The following is a 16,008-nucleotide window of genomic DNA, read 5'->3' as shown; positions in this document are numbered from 1 at the left end:
CCAAGTTACAAAGGACAGAGGACACACTCTGTGGAAAACTTAGAGCAGGAGGATGGACAGGCGTGTCCTGTCTCTTTCCTTGCTATGTGTAGGGGTAGCCTTCTTATCAGCATGGCCAGGCCTGAGCATGGCCAGGCACAAAAGCATCCTCATGTGGAAAGAGTTATTGCCCTCCATACACAAAAGAGAAACAGCTCAACCCTTAGTGAAGACTTAAGTCCATGCACAATCTTACTACAATATTTCCCCGAAAATAAGACCTAACTTGATCATCAGCTCTAATGTGTCTTTTGGAGCAAAAAGTAGCATAAGACCCGGTCTTATTTTACTATAAGACCAGGTCTTACAATAACATAACATAATATAATATAATGTAATATAATATAATACAGGGTCTTATATTAATTTTTGCTCCAAAAGATGCATTAGAGCTGATGGTCCAGCTAGGTCTTATTTTCGGGTAAATACGGTACCTGGTCTGCAGAAACCTATGGGGGGGGGCAGATTTTCAAGTCATTTTCTTAAACCATACAAAAGATGCCCATCTCTTGCCACCCCAATTTTCTTCCAAAGATTTTGTGGAATGAGAGGGAGAGAGGGATTAATCTATTTTATGAAATGCAGAGCTGAGGGGCAGCGGAGACAGCACAAAAATATCGAGATAAAAGAGGGGCAAACAGAACCACAAACACAACAGAAAGCTAAGCCATGAGGGGCTGCCATCTTTGCTGCTTTAGTCGAGGGGAACACGGAAAGGGAGAGGCCCAGAGGCCGCTCCCTCCTTTCTCACAGCCTGCGGGCTCCTGGCTCCACCTGGGCAAGCAGATAAATGAGTTCTACAGTAGACCTCTGCCTTCTCTTCACAGGATAGGGTTCCCAGGAGAAATGGGGGCAGGTGACCACTTCTGAGTTGACACTTCCCTACCTTTTCCTGTGCCTGGCTTAGACCACATGGCAGCATTACCTAGAGGAAGAGATGATGATCCCTTGTCATTGTTTTTGAGTGATGAATGGACAATTACCAAACTTGTGGAAACTCCTGTCTTCTCCCAGCCCTAATGGAGCATTTGATTCCGAATATTGGGTAAATAGCACTGGGGGTGCCCACACATTTCAAAAGCTGTAGAAATTATATTGCACAACTTCAACCACCAGAAGTTAAATGGCTTTCTGAAAGGATACTGCTGGGATATTTTTCATCACTTTTACAATATTTTTTTTTCCTTGCTGTCATTTAAAATAGATCCTTGGAAACTTGAAACTTAAATCAGTTTCCTTACCAAAAGTTTTCCTTTCAGCATGTGTGCGTGCACACACGAGCACACACACGAACGTACACACACACACACACACACACACAACTGCTTTGTTATTTTAGGATCACTCATAGACTGGTGGCACTGATTTTTTTTTTTTAATCGAAAAAACACATAAAAGCTTTCTCTCCACATATTTTCCCCACACACGCTGCATCTCACAATGATAAATTAAAGCCACGTAGGTGGAAAAAAAGGGAGATACCCTCACTTACTATATAGACGCAAAGGATGATGGGCACAGGCCTCTTTCCAGAAAAGTGTCCATTACCATTATTTAAAATTTTTTGGGGTATTTCTTTAAAGATTTAATTTTGTAGACCAAGTATATCAAAAATAACTATATTAGGTGCAAGGTTTATGCAATGTTTATAGCTAGAGCTCATAGCAAAAACAACCTTCACACTCGTTGCATAAGAAGGCCAGCAAGTAAATCTGATTTTCATGATGGCTTCGATAGATTCCCATACATTGTTGGTGAATGGCTATAAAAATATGCTTTGTATTAGCTTTGCTCACTTTATATTCAGTTTTTCTTTTAAAAATTTAATTGCATTTCCCATTGTTTCGACTGCATTCTTATAACACAATTTGTGTTCCCTTTGGTAGCTAAAATTACACCTGTAACTGTCCAAAACTATTAGTAAAGTCAGCTTAGCCTGTGGGATAAAGTATCTGTCTTGTATTTCAGACAGATTGTGTTCCAACACCACTGTGGTCAGGTTTTTATTAAAAATTCTTCATATTTCTTTTCTCTCGGTGCCAAACAGATCGCTACATTTTCAACACTTAATCATCTTCATCATCTAAAAATATTTCCACATTAAATGAAAATATTTAAACTTCTTTTTGATGCAGCAAAACTTAGAACACTGTACGAAGTCTGGTTTTCATAAAGTTTTGCAAAAGGGTTGTGTATGTATAGAAGCGACTCTATTCTATTGTAAATAATTGTCAAGGCCAACTCCAGGAGAAATGCAATGGTTAGCCATGAAATGGTTCTTTCTCTGAGATTTCAGATGGGGCTATTTCAACAACGAAGTTTGTTCCCCTTTTCTAAGAAATGTCTTTGCAAGTTAGCACTGCCGATATAGAACTGGCTTCCCTCAGTGGAAGTACTTCCCTCAGTGTCAAGGCACCTTTCAAGCTCATTCATGGGAAGGGGAAAGTGCAACAAGATTAGATCTCTTTTCTAAAGTGGCACCAGGCAAAATCCTTAATGACTGGCTGCTGTAAACAGTTTTAGGGTTCAACCACTAGAACAGAAACCTGTCTGAGCATTTAAAACAAGGATTTTAATACAGGGCATTAGTTACACTGGTGCTGCAAGAAGGGATTAAGTCAACAGGGACAGCAAGGGATCCCAGAGATTAACAACAGCAGGAAGCCATGGCCTCTCCCAGGCTGAAGAGACAGAAGAGGAAGTGAAGCGAGAGCCAGCTAGGCAGGAGACCCTTAAGGGCCGAGATATCACCTGAGGCAGAACAGAAAGGGAGCAGACAGCATTGCCCTTCGACCAGAGCTGGAAGGACCAGCACCAGAGTCTGCACTTGAGCACTTTAGAGCCCCTGTGGCCTCCTCCAGTTGTGAGCTCCCCACCCTTGCCATGGAGCGAGACATGTTTGGGGTCACAGGGAGGTACCTATGTCCTCAAGGCCTGTGAGCCTACTTCTGGGCCACACAGGGACTATTTGTCCCAGTGGCTGAGCTCACTTCCAGGGACTGCACCGGCCTCAGCCCGCCACTTGCTGTAGGCCACACCTCCAGTGTGCACTTTAGGAAGCCAAGGGCCCAGGGGTGGCCAAGGGCAACAATTTGGGATAAAGCAGATGGAGCTTAGACACATGGACAGGCATGTCTACAGGTAAGCATGGAAGGTCACAGGAAGTGAATGGCAGGCCAGAGGCCAGGCCAACGCGGGGATCAGAGGTGGGATGGGGATAGGGGTGGGGATGGGGACCAAGGCCAGCTTTTCCTGTGCCACTGTGTCCAGATATGGAACACCCCTGGAGTCCGAGAATTCTAACTCCAACTAGCCTTCAAAGTCAACGTGCAGGTATAGTCAATGAGGTATAAGCAGAGAAGGTGTTTGTTTAACAAGTTGTCAGTTTGCTTTATAGCTCTTTATAGTAAGATATATAGACATACGTTGTGGGGGCCTCCATTTGACCTTTTACCTTGGATGCTGTAAATGTTAGGGGTCGACCTGGGGAGTACCTTTGGTTTCTCCTTTCCTCTCGCCTTACAGTCTCCCACCAGTCCCTGCTAACCCTGAGGATACAGGATCTCTCCAGTGGAGGGAAGAACAGAGAAGGGTGAGAAAAGGACCTGAGAGTGAACAGGCTCAGGGCTGGGGCACCCTCCCAGTGGGAGTGGAAAAACTCTAAGCCTCCCAAGCCAACATTTTATGTCCCTTTTATGCTAGGTTTTAAGTCTATTATTTAAATTTATGTCCCACTCATTCTTCCCCCCTTTCTCAGCTTTTTCTCTTCCTTCCTTCTCCCTAACCTCCTTTAAAATTCAAAAACTCCTGAGGGGTGGCAGATTAAACCTCTAGCACTTTAACGAGAATGAATCTGTTAAATATTTTTCTAGGTCTGGAAAGCTTGAGCAAACAGGCTGTCTAGGAGGGGCTAGGAGAGAGTAGAATAACCATCTCGTGACTTTCTGCTGAAGTCATTTTGTAAAAATATGCAAAGTATAAGATCCAAATAATCAATGGCAATATCAGCCCTGGGAAGCAACTAAAGCAAAAGAGTTTAGTTGAGACTGAAATCAAGCTGGACTTCAGTTTGGGTTGTGATACACCTATGTGATTGAACACGTATTTAACATCTCAGTCAGTGGACTCATCTGTAAAATAGGAATGATAATTAAAGAAACTTTCAGGGCTGGAGGGAAGTTAAGTGAGGTAAGTATGTAAAATGCTGAGCACAGTGCCTAACACACAGCCACCACTCAATTCATACAACCTGTTGAGATTATGTTGTAGGCTGAATAATGGCTCTCCAAAGATGTCCATGTCCTACTCCCCAGCACCTGTGAATACGGTCTCTTACACAATGAAAGGAATTTTGCAGACATGATTAAGGATTTTGTGATGGGGAGATTACCCTGGATATCTGGGTTGGCCCAATGTAATCACAAATGTTCTTACACAAGTGAGACAGGTGGATCACAGTTTGTAGTAGCAGATGTGACAATGGAAGCAAAAGGTTGGAGTGAGGCAAGGAAGGAGCCAAAGGCCAAGGAAGGCAGGCAACGTCTAAAAGCTAAACATGGCCAAAAAACAGATTCTGCCTGGAAGCTTCTAGAAGGAACAGAACCCTGATGACACTTTGATTTCAGACTCTGATCTCCAGATTACAAGAGAATAAACCTGTAAATTGTGTTTAAGCCATTAAGTATGTGGTAATTTGTTATATTCAGCAGCAACAGGATCCTAATACACATGATTATCCAAGATGGTCTGGAAGTAGATGCATAAAGGACTTTGAAATGTGCATGGGAGGAGGGGAGATTCAGTGGGTTTTATTTTAAACCTCTAAATCTGGGAACTTATTAAGGATGGAAGAGAGAGAGGAATCCATGCGGTCTAAGACCAATATGACAAAGAATTTCCTGGTATTCAAGAAATAGGTATTCTCTGATAATGTAATTCAATTATAGGGGATTTAGAGTGAAATCCAGCTTTCTTTTCTCAGTGGCTAACTTTTGGTATGAATGTCTTCTACTTTGCCCCGTGGGAACCCTCTATGGAAGTACATAGGAGCAGTGAGGATTAGGAGACTGGCAGCCTGGGGGAGAAAAATTTCAGAAGGCTGCTAACCCACCAGGGCTAACAGAGTATTGTGCATGTTTTGTGTGAGGAGATCTAAAAATTTTAATAGGTTTTATTTTTTTCTTATTTTATTCTTCTTTAGAATTTAAAGCTTCATGCCTTTAATTTAACATCCATCTAGCAATCAAGTAGTCAACAGCCACTCAGACCCGTGCTGGGCAAAGTGCATGCAGAGAAGCAGAGATGAAGGACGAAGGAAACAGCCTGAGGAGGAAACTTATCCTGGGGGGGCGGGGGCGGGGAAGGCAGAAAAGTAACCCATAATCACAATAAAATGTGATAGGAACTGTAATATACAAATGAACAGAGTGCTCACATCGTTAATTCAAGAAGTCAAGAAATAATTCTGAGTGGAAGCACTTTATCCAGGAAGTGGAAATCTACCAAGCAGAAAGCACTGGGGAGAAAACATGTGCGAAGTAACAAAGTCTCAAAGGGCATGTTGTGTTTGAGGAAGAATTAGAATTAGAGGTGAGTTAGGGAGAGAGGGAAGGTAAAAATGGAAAGCTAGCTAGTAAGGGTCAGATCATGAAAGAAGTTATATGTCATACAATTTTTGACTCTTGGGTCGGATTTTGCCACTTATTAGCTGTGTGACAGTGGGCTAATTATTTAAACTCAGTCTCCACATTTATAAAAGACAAATGGCCAATAAACATATGGAGAGACATTCCTCCATGAAAAAACAATTTAAACAATGAGATTTCTCTGCCCCCGACCCAATAGGTTGGCAAAGATAAAAACGATTGAAAACATTTGATGCTGGCAATGATGGGGGGAAATGGACACTCTTCAACATTATTGGTGGGACTACATCGTTACAACTTACTGGGAAGCAATGTGTAGATTTTTTAAACATTCCCCTAGGTCTCCTACCCTCTTCCCCAGTTACTGCACTATATTGTGGTTTTCCTTCCCTACACCCACACCTCTGAAATAGCTCCTTTGTACATAAATGCTCCTTCATTTATCCTAATTTGAGCATTCCATCTCTTTCTTGGACACTGACTGAATCAGTCCATAAAGCAATTGGCCACATGATAGGTTCTCAGATCGGAGGCTCTAAGGCTCTTTTCTCTAAGGATCTTGGGCTGCATTTCGAACCGTACTGGAATTCCCGAGTTTCTTCATGCAAGAGCATGGCTTGATCTGCTTTGCTGTTTAAAAAGATTAATCTGATGGCAAGGAAACAGGACTTTCAGGTGGAAGAAGAAGGGAGAGGGACTTAACCATTGGGCCCTGATCTGAAGTTCTTCCTGGGGGAGATTCCTAGGACAGGTTTGGTGTGGAGCAGTCAGGGGTATCTCCTGGTTCTGTGGCTTAAAACAATGGTAGATAATTTTACTCTTAGCTGAAAATGGAAACCAGGAAGAAAAGGAAGAAGGAAGAAATGCAGAGGCAGAGAATCTGAAGGAGCAGATAAGGGCTCACTTTCCATCTCTCCCCTGTCAACTTCGTGAGAAGAGGAAAAAGACGAGGAGGATGTGGGAAGAAATCAAATAGACAACAGCAAACTCAAAGAACTGCAGTGAGGGACTACAGAGAGAGGACGGAGGGGGTAGCCTCCTGTCATTGCCTATGAACGTCTCCTCCTATTTCTATGTGCTAAGGATGACTAAACTACACAGCGAGCCCAGTCTTCTCTCCTGAGTTTCAGCTACATACTAAACAGTTCCATTCAGATGTCTCAAGGGAACCTCAAACTCAGGATGTCCTACCCTCAGCTCATCACATGTCCCCCAAACTTGGTTCACTTTCTGTGTTCCCACACAGACGTGGTTTACACCACCTGCAGCCACCCAGTTGTCCAGGCCAGAAACACAGGAGCTCTTTTTTGATGTTCCATCCACCCTGTCCCCACTTAGTCAATTACTAAATTATCTTGATTCTATCTCCTAAACATCTTTTAAAACCCTCACTTCTCTCCATCCCTCCTTGCATATCCTAGTTTTGCCTCTAGAACCTCTCTGTGGGACCACTGCAATAGCCTCTAAGTAGTAGCTTCACTTGGTTCCTCTCTAGTCCATTTTCTACACTGCTGTCAGAATGATCCATCCAAAAGATAATTGGGAGTATGCATTACAGAACTGAATGCTTTCATGGCTTCCCTCTGTCCTAGCCTAAAAAGCAAACGTCTTTCTTAGTGCCAATAATTGTTCATCTCCAGCCTCATAAAGCATTTAAAAGTGAAGGTTGTACTGCCCGACTTCTGGGTTCAGATCCCAGCTCTGCACTTCCTCGATGTGCGATCTTGTGGCCTTGATTTCCTCATCTCTAAAATGGGGATACTAACAGCAGTGACTTCTCAGAGTTGTTTTGAGATACTTGGCCCATGTTATATTCAGCCAATGTTGGTTGCTATGTCTCCAGCGTCATTTCTCTCCCCCTTTCTTTCCTCTGCATGAGTCATACTGAACTCTTCTACTTTCTTAACTGACCCCTTGTCCGTACTGTTTCCTCTACCTACACCCCTACTGCTCCCTCCTCACATTTTACTCTCCATTAAGAGCTTTTGTGGCTTTTCTTCCCCCTCCCAGACTAAAAGCTCTATTAGAAGATCCCCCTTTCTTTCCTGGTACACACTAGGTCCTTATTAAATAACTAATGGTGGAATGAATGAATAACCTTTATCACACTCTATGGAAATTTCGTTTTTCAAACATCCCTCCACTGTAAGACACAATGTATATGAGTTACCTTGTTCGCTGTAGAATCCAGTAGAGAGAATGGCACCTAGTAGAGGTTCAGTAAGTTTATGTTGAAGGAATGAATACATTTGCCATCCTGTTAATAGATAAGTACAAACCTATCTGTACACACTCAAATGGATCTATCACAAATCATAAAATTCTGCAAATTGTGCCAATTTACGTTAGAGTTCTTTTTTTTTTAAATTTCATGTTCTCTCCAAGTTACTTACTCTTCCAATACTCATCATTTGATTATCACAGGTGTTGGATAATTTTGAACTCTAGGGATTTACTTACTTTACATCATGTGGCAAAATGTTTGTGTGTGTGTGTGTGTGTGTGTGTGTGTGTGTGTGTGAACTTTAAACCTTTTCTTTGATTCTGCCAAGTGAATAGACTGTATTAGAGTTTTGTAGGTACAGTAGTCCCTCCATATCCATGTTGTGCTTTCCATGTTTTTAGTTACCCGCAGTCAACCATGGTCGGAAGATGTTACATGGAAAATTCTAGAAATAAACAATTCATAAGCTTGAAATTGCCCGCCATTCTGAATAGCATGATGAAATCTCTTGCTGTCCTGCTCCATCCTGCCTGGGATGTAAATCATCCATTTGTCCAGCATATCTACACTATATGCTACCTGTCTGTTAGTCACTTAGCAATCTATTAGTCACTTAGCAATCTATTATTATAATAGTCTTGGCTATCAGAGAAAAAGAGAGAGAGAGATCACATTCATATAACTTTTAGTTCAATATACTGCTATAATTATTCTATTTTATTAGTACTATTGTTGTTAATCTCTGACTGTGCCTAATTTATAAATTAAAATTTATCACAGGTATGTGTGAGTAGTAAAAAAGACATAGTATATATAGGATTTGGTACTATCTATGGTTTCAGGCATCCACTGAGGGTTTTACAACATATCCCCACAGATAAGGGGGAACTAGTATATGCAAAAAATTATAAGTTAAAAACATGCCATCAGTCTAACCTCTTTAATACATAATTTCAAGAAACAAAAATATCTCAATTATTCCCTCACCCTTCAATCACTTTCTTTTATTAATATTAGTGAGACTGCTTTTTAAGTAAAGATGATATTCACTATTATAGACAGCATGGTATCTTTTACTAAATTATATTAAAACCCTGATTAACTGTAATCCAAACCCTTCATTACCTAGGATTTACTTTTTGCTTTATACTTGAGGAAAAGAGTTTAAAGGCAAAGAAACAGGTCTGTTTTAGCTAAAACAACATTTGCCTCATACATTCTGGGGTAAGTACATATTAATGCAATAAAATAAACATTTTTTTTTTAAGAATGATGATTTAGCAATACACCAAGTCACCAAATATTTGGTTCTTTTTCTCCATTCTTTCTAAAAGGGATAAGAATGGAAAAACCTATTCAAAAATTTCATTAAAAACTGAACATAAAGGGGTTACTGGCTTGATCCTCAGTTAAACAGAAAACTTGATTTTACTTTAACTTCATGTATCTTAGTGAATTGTACTCTTACTATGTTTTTCTAATAATTTGAATGACGTTTTAATGAACAAATGCTTTTGAATTATTATACGACACCTTTCACTGAAGAAGCACTCATTACACACTAAACAAATAAAGGAATGAACAAATAATATATATTAAGTTGGATCTGGCCCCTTTAGTAAGACATTTGACTCAACCCAATTCTGCAATTTCATAAATGATAGTGAAATAGGTGACACTAAATCAAGATGTTTGGAAGACTGATGGAGATGGAAATAACTCAAAACCCTGAAAATAAAGCTGTTAAATATTATAAGCACAGCCATGCCTTGCTAAACTCATTTTTCAGGACAGAAAAGCAGATTGTGGAATTATTCACGCCAAAGTAATCCTTGCTTAATTTAATCATGGAACTAGGTTTCCTAATATGGATATTTTCTTAGACTTCAATTTGTTACATAGCTAACTTATTTTCTAATAGACTATGTTGGTAATAAGAAAATGAATTACATGCTCTTGGCAGGGAGATGACAAGTTAGATCTGAATTTATCCCACACAAACTTGGTACCCCCCCCCCCCCAAATTCAATAAGCTCGAGATACCTCTACAATATATCAGATCTAGATGCCAATTATAAACAGATGGTAAGCCTCTGAACCCCGAGTGCTGCAGCAAGCACAAGCCACGCGGTGTTTTTACTGGGAACTGTCAGTGGGCAGAATCAGGAAGAACACATGGTCCACTGAATTTTTAACAAAGACCACTCAGCTTCCTATAACATTGGTGCAAAAGTAATTGCGGTTTTGTAATTATTTTTAACCTTTTAAGCCACAATTAAAAATAATTACTTTTGCACCAACCTAATATTTTAGGATTTTCTAAATGCGTAAATTCAGTTGCCTTAGTACAAGCAGGGCCTAACAGCCTCGTGAATTTAACACTCCACTCCACTCAGGAGAGGACAGTGACGTGACAAGTCAACATGTTACCCGACGGCTCTATAGGATGAAACAGAAAAACAATGCAGTAAGGTGTCCGATACTTGAAAGATCTTTGCTCTTTCATTATCCACTGTCTCCAAACGCGAACCAGGAGAAATTTCAAGCAAGAAAAGCAACGATTTCATCAACTCTCCCTTCACAGCAGGAGTTATTCAAAAATAATAGTGCTTTTCTATGATAGGAAACCTAATTATTAAGAGCATTAAACACGAAAAGATTGTCACCCTTTGCACTGGCTGCAGATCGTTTGTCTCACTTGTCAAACATAAGTTCATTTTGGACACTGATTTCTTAAATTTCCGCTGACTTGGCAGTCCGCAGCCACTTCTCACAAGCTCTGTAATATCTTAAAGACTTCACAGCTAAGCAGTTAGAAAGGATTTGGGGTTTAATTCAGCTCACTGACCTGTTTAAGAGAATAACGGAAATAAAACAATTTTCAGCTAAAGGCCTGAGAAGGCCTCTCTCCTTCTGAAAGACTCTTTGTATCAACGCCATGAATCAAATGGTTTGTCTAAGTGGTTACTCTGTACCACCAGTGAAGGCCCAGCAATGTGGCAGTGAATCACATTTAATAACTTGTGGTTAGCTGTCATGAACACTTAATTTGATGTTGAACACAAACCCTGCAGGGGCAGAGGGGGCTGTGGAGGGGAGAGGTGGGTTAGGAGTGGGGGGCAGAGCAAGTTAAGATCCACTTGAGGTACTGTGGCTCCTTTCTCCTCTTGAATCTGTAAAGGACGGAGGCGGGTCCTGTCTGCTGGTGTTTCTGCTGCTGCTTTGCAGCGGAGCAGGCGAGGGTATTTGCTTTGCCTGGTCGTCACCATCCCAAGTGTTCCTGGGGTCCTATTCACCATCCCCCCCACTCCCCATCACAAAGGCTTGCCCAGTGCTGCAAGAACGTTGCAGTCTTTTCCAGAGTGGTGGTGGAAAGCTGTCAGGCTGGCTAGAAGAATTCAAAGCGTTCAGGGAACCCACAAAAGATTTCTTGCAGCTTTTAAGCTGTCTGGCAGGCAGGAGAAACCCCTCTTGTGTCAACTGCTAAACACTGCTGTCCCTGTGTCCTAGAAGGAATGCGTCAAAACTCGGGAAGACCACAGCTTCACATGTTGGCCATGTGTGCTGGCGGCAGCAGGCTGCAGCCGCTTCAGACGTTTTAATTTGTCACTCAGGAAAGCAGATGTGTCAGGGAGTTGGAGGACTTGAGAGGTGACCACAGCCAACTGCCCAAGGGACTTACCCCACCAGGACCACTGATGAGCCTCTCCCATGTGGCCCAGAAAGTGGTGGGAACAGAGGACAGGGACAGCAATTGTATTGCTGTGATTGGGGAGAAGGCCACCTCCCACTGTGTGCCCCCCAGGGGTATGTGACCCCCCTGGGAGCAAGGAGGCCTCACTGCCTATTGTACTCACTTTGACAGCACCCTGCTCCTACACTCTTTGTGTCACAGTCTGTATCTCAGCACTTTACAAACATTACACCATTAATCCTAATTTCTCTCACAACAGTTCTTAAAGCGACACAACCATTTCTCTTAGATTTCCCCTAAATTGCTGCGAGAATCATTTAAATGCATTTCAAATTCTACTTTGCAGCTACCTAATTCAGGAATAAATCCCGGTTAATTCCAAACTGCTCTAAACTCATGATCTGCTTCGAAGGGAAAAGATGGAATTTAATTTTTTTTTTTTAAATCAGTAGTCCTGTTTTCAAAGTGCGAAGGAGCAGTAAGTCTGTTTTCAGGTAATGTCCATTGATTTTAAAGCAAAGCAAATTCATATATTTAAATAAACACTAATTAAGATGGAACACCTCTGAAAGTATGAAGCACACCCTTGAGGTGCCCAGAACTCCTTGTCATTGGAGACGTTATCTTAGTCCCACAGCACATCACCTCCTCCATCCATCCTCCCCCTCATTCCTCACCCTCCGTGACACCACATGCATTGCCTGGCTCAGTGTAAATGCTAAATAAATGCATTGGACCAAACTCCTACAAACTCAGCTGACAATGTGCATGTGAAAAATACAAATCACTACCTTATATATTTTAATTTGTATTGCTTTGTAGCAATAACAAAAAAAAATGCTTACATTAAAAAATAATCCAAACCCATGGAACAAAAGTAGCAAGCCTATAGGTTTATAAAACTAGGTTTATAAAACACACCTAGTAAAAAAAGAGACATTCTCCATGAAATACACACACACACACACACACACACACACACTTGAAACTTCTGTATTCTAAAAAGGTAGCAGGTACATTCAAATCAGAATTGTGGCACCAAGTTCCTTGGAAGAAACTAGTCTCCACAGTAAAATTAGAAACACAATCTTGAATGAATTAGAAAAATCAGCATTAAAAGGCGTAATTGCATGTGTTTACTTTAGAAAAGACACTGAAGTAATAATAAAATTAAAAGATTTAAAACATAACGGGCCCTTCATTTAAAACATTTAAACATTTTCTTTAAATTAAAATGAATTTCACTTAATTTAAATTATTTGGTAATTATTAAATTATGAGGAAACTGAGGCACAAGGAGTTGGGCAACTTCCATGAAGCCCTCTAGCTGGCTAGTTAATGCCAGAACAAAGATTAGAATTTAACTGCACATCTATAAACTCTGCCTTTGCTGCTTTTCTCCAGCAACATCAATGAGAATGGTAATCATTTATGACAATTTTACAGGGCAGAAATTGAGTCAAACACAGGTAAAAATCACTAAGCAAATTGATAACAGAAAGAGCCATAGGAGTCTAAATAGCCAACTGTTCCACAAAAAACAATATTCCTTATTTTAAGAAGTGATTTTCTTAAACCATTGAAATTCTCAGAACATTATGGGTAGACCGAAAATATGCAGATAAACACATTAAAATATTTTAAAGCTATTTCCTTCTTTACTTACTTTTCAAGACCTGAAGGTGGATTTGTGCTTCTCGTGAAAGAATTCCTGAGCTTTTTTTTCCAAGCTGTAGGACTAGGCCTCCATCAGGGCCCAGCGACTGCAAACTGAAGACGACAGAGAGGACAGGAACTGGAATCTGAAGTCACTCAGAAGGTCTTCTTGAAGCTTGGCTCAAAGTCTTCAGGATTTGGCCCCGGCAAGCATGGAGCAAGTCCTGCTTCCTTCAGGATCATAATTTCTCCATGAACACACTAGGTTTATTAGTTTCAGAGCTGTTAATTTGACACTTGCCTTCTTAGAGTTTACCTAAAAATAGAGCGTGGGGGAGGGGCAGGAAGAAGAAAACGAAAAACTAAAATGTAAAGGATTCTGACTAGGATGGCAAAAATCATGTCATTTATAACATTTCAGTCAACAGGCTTACTGCATGCCACATCTTCATAGAAATCCTATTATCAAAGCCACCAGACACTATATTTGCTTCCTAATTATAGACCCTGAGCTAACAGTTACTTTTTCTTCCCTATAATAACAACAACACTTTGTATTTATCTAGCGCCTTTCTTCCAACAAGCTCAGAATGCTTTGCAGACATTAACTCCTGAATCCCAGGCCTCTGGCGAGTAGTATCAGTGGTGTCTCTTAGTCTCTACAATTTGTTGTTGGAAAAAACAAGGCACAGAGCAGCCAAGGGCTTAGAAAGGAACCTGGGGAAGGAGTTGAACTCTTGGGACTTGCAGCTAACTACAAAAATGCTTCCTCCATTGTTCCTTCCTACTGGGTCCGGTCCAACTTAGTATGTGCCACAAACAGGGAGAATTCTTGGGTCTGATGAAGCTTCCATTTTGGACATTTTTCTTTCTGCCTTTGCTTCCCGATCATGGTGCAAATATTGCTAGCACAGCTGTTGATTAATTCCAGTCTTGAACTCAGCCATAAGGATCTTAATCACATCTATGATCCTCTCCTACCACAAGCAACCCCTGGAGCTTAGGGCCCCCAAAGCAAAAAACAAAACACAGGCTTCACCAAGGAGGTTAGGGGTTGCCTTTTAGACAAATTTAGTTGGAGGCCTGGGATTTTTACCTTACACTGTTACTGAAAAGTTTCCAAATGGATTTCCTCAGTGGGCTCCTTTAAAACTTAACTAAAAATAAAATATAGGATTGCAGACCCTTGGAGTTAGAAAAAACTTGGGGGCCTTCTAGAATTCCCTCTCCAATATTGCTGACATACCATCATTCAACTGTTGCCTGAACATTTCCAGTTTTCAAGGAACTCAGACAACAGGCCATTTATTTCTGTAATAACTCCCATTGATAGAAATGTCTTCATTATACAGAGTTGAAATCATCTGTTCTGGAACTTCATCTCATTTCAGCTAGTTTTGCCCTCGAAAGAACCCAGCTTATATCCATCAGTCTTCCACACAACAGCACTGTAAAACATTTAAGGAAAGAATAATGTTCCCTCGAAGTTTTCTCTTTACTAGCTTAAACAATCCATGTTTTTAATAATTCTCCAAATGACATATTTTCCAGACCCTTCCCTTCCTAGGAGCTATCCTTTCATTGAGCTCCACCTGTCAGTAGTGTCCCTTAAACCTGGTTGTGTTTTGACCAGTACAGATCACTATGGAACCATATCCTCTATTCCACGGCTCTCTGTGCTTCCAGTAATGTGACCTAGGGTTTCATCAGATTTCACTAGCCATACCACTCCCCTGGCGCCTATTCATCTGGAGTCCAACTAAAACCCTGGGTCTTTTCTATCTTAACTAAGAGTAAAACAGGCCTCCTTCATTCTGTTCTTATAGAAATGGATTTTTGAATCATTGGTCCCCATTATAACTAACTTGGTTAGTTCAAGTCTAGCATATTGAAATCTTTCTGGTTTTTATTTTGTTACGTTGGAGCTACTTTCTTCATATGTGAATCCTGAACCTTTTGATAAACATTTCTTTTAAATGTTTTCAGTTGTTCACTAATTCACAAAGGTCCATTATATAGCTGGCATTATTCTAGGTAAGAGAAGTACAAAAATAAGTAAGATCCTTGTTTTCCAAGCATTCACCATCTAGAGAGACATAGAGATGGGAAGATGAGACACAAAAGTGAAGATGTAGGTGAGCTGGTCTCAGCTTGCACTGGTCCTCATTTACCCCATGAAGGAGCTTGAACTTGGCCCTTAGGGGACTTTCAAATAAAGGGAATAAGCTGATTAGATGTCTGTGTTAGGAGACCATCCCTGGCAGTGTCCGGACGATGGCTTGGAGGAGAGAACATTGGAGTCAGAGAAGCCAGTTAGGACTATTGTAAGTTTTCAGATCAGTGTTCATAAGGACTGAAATACAGAATGGAGAATTCTTAGAGCTGGAATCAGCAAGATTATGTCACCGTTTAAATATAAAGAGTAAGGAAGAGAAAGAAGTCAAGAGTACCCTCAGGATTTCAGTTTCAGTAAATGGTGTTATTCACAGAGGTTAGAAAGCTTGAGAGAAGCAGAAGCTATTCTAACGAGAGGTGGTGGGAATGAAAAACTATAGGTTTGCAATTTTCGCCGATATTTCTCAGTAGCCTGGTATCATAATGAAAAAAAGAGGGAAAGACTCTGAATTATTCCTAAGGTAAGATATTGGTAGGTTGGAAATAACAGAAGACAAAGGAGTGTGCTGTATTGGTGTGTGTAATGACCACCACCTGCTAGGTCCAGCGCAGGAGAAAGCTGGTATTTTGCAGGG

At 40.8% G+C, this 16,008-nt stretch overlaps 1 protein-coding gene across 1 annotated transcript in view; it reads right to left on the bottom strand.

Annotated features, from left to right (window-relative positions):
• SATB2 (SATB homeobox 2) overlaps window positions 1-13,310 on the bottom strand; it is a 282,872-nt gene extending 269,562 nt beyond the window's left edge. The window contains exon 1 of the mRNA XM_033112094.1: window positions 13,269-13,310. The gene's annotated coding sequence lies outside the window, so the exon portion shown is untranslated. The remainder of the gene's footprint in view (window positions 1-13,268) is intronic.
• Window positions 13,311-16,008: the final 2,698 nt, after the last annotated feature.

The sequence above is a fragment of the Rhinolophus ferrumequinum genome, chromosome 8, assembly GCF_004115265.2.
Source record: "Rhinolophus ferrumequinum isolate MPI-CBG mRhiFer1 chromosome 8, mRhiFer1_v1.p, whole genome shotgun sequence".
NCBI classification, from domain to species: domain Eukaryota; kingdom Metazoa; phylum Chordata; class Mammalia; order Chiroptera; family Rhinolophidae; genus Rhinolophus; species Rhinolophus ferrumequinum.
Note: the sequence above shows the minus strand (reverse complement) of the source record. Positions and strands in the feature narration are given on the sequence as shown.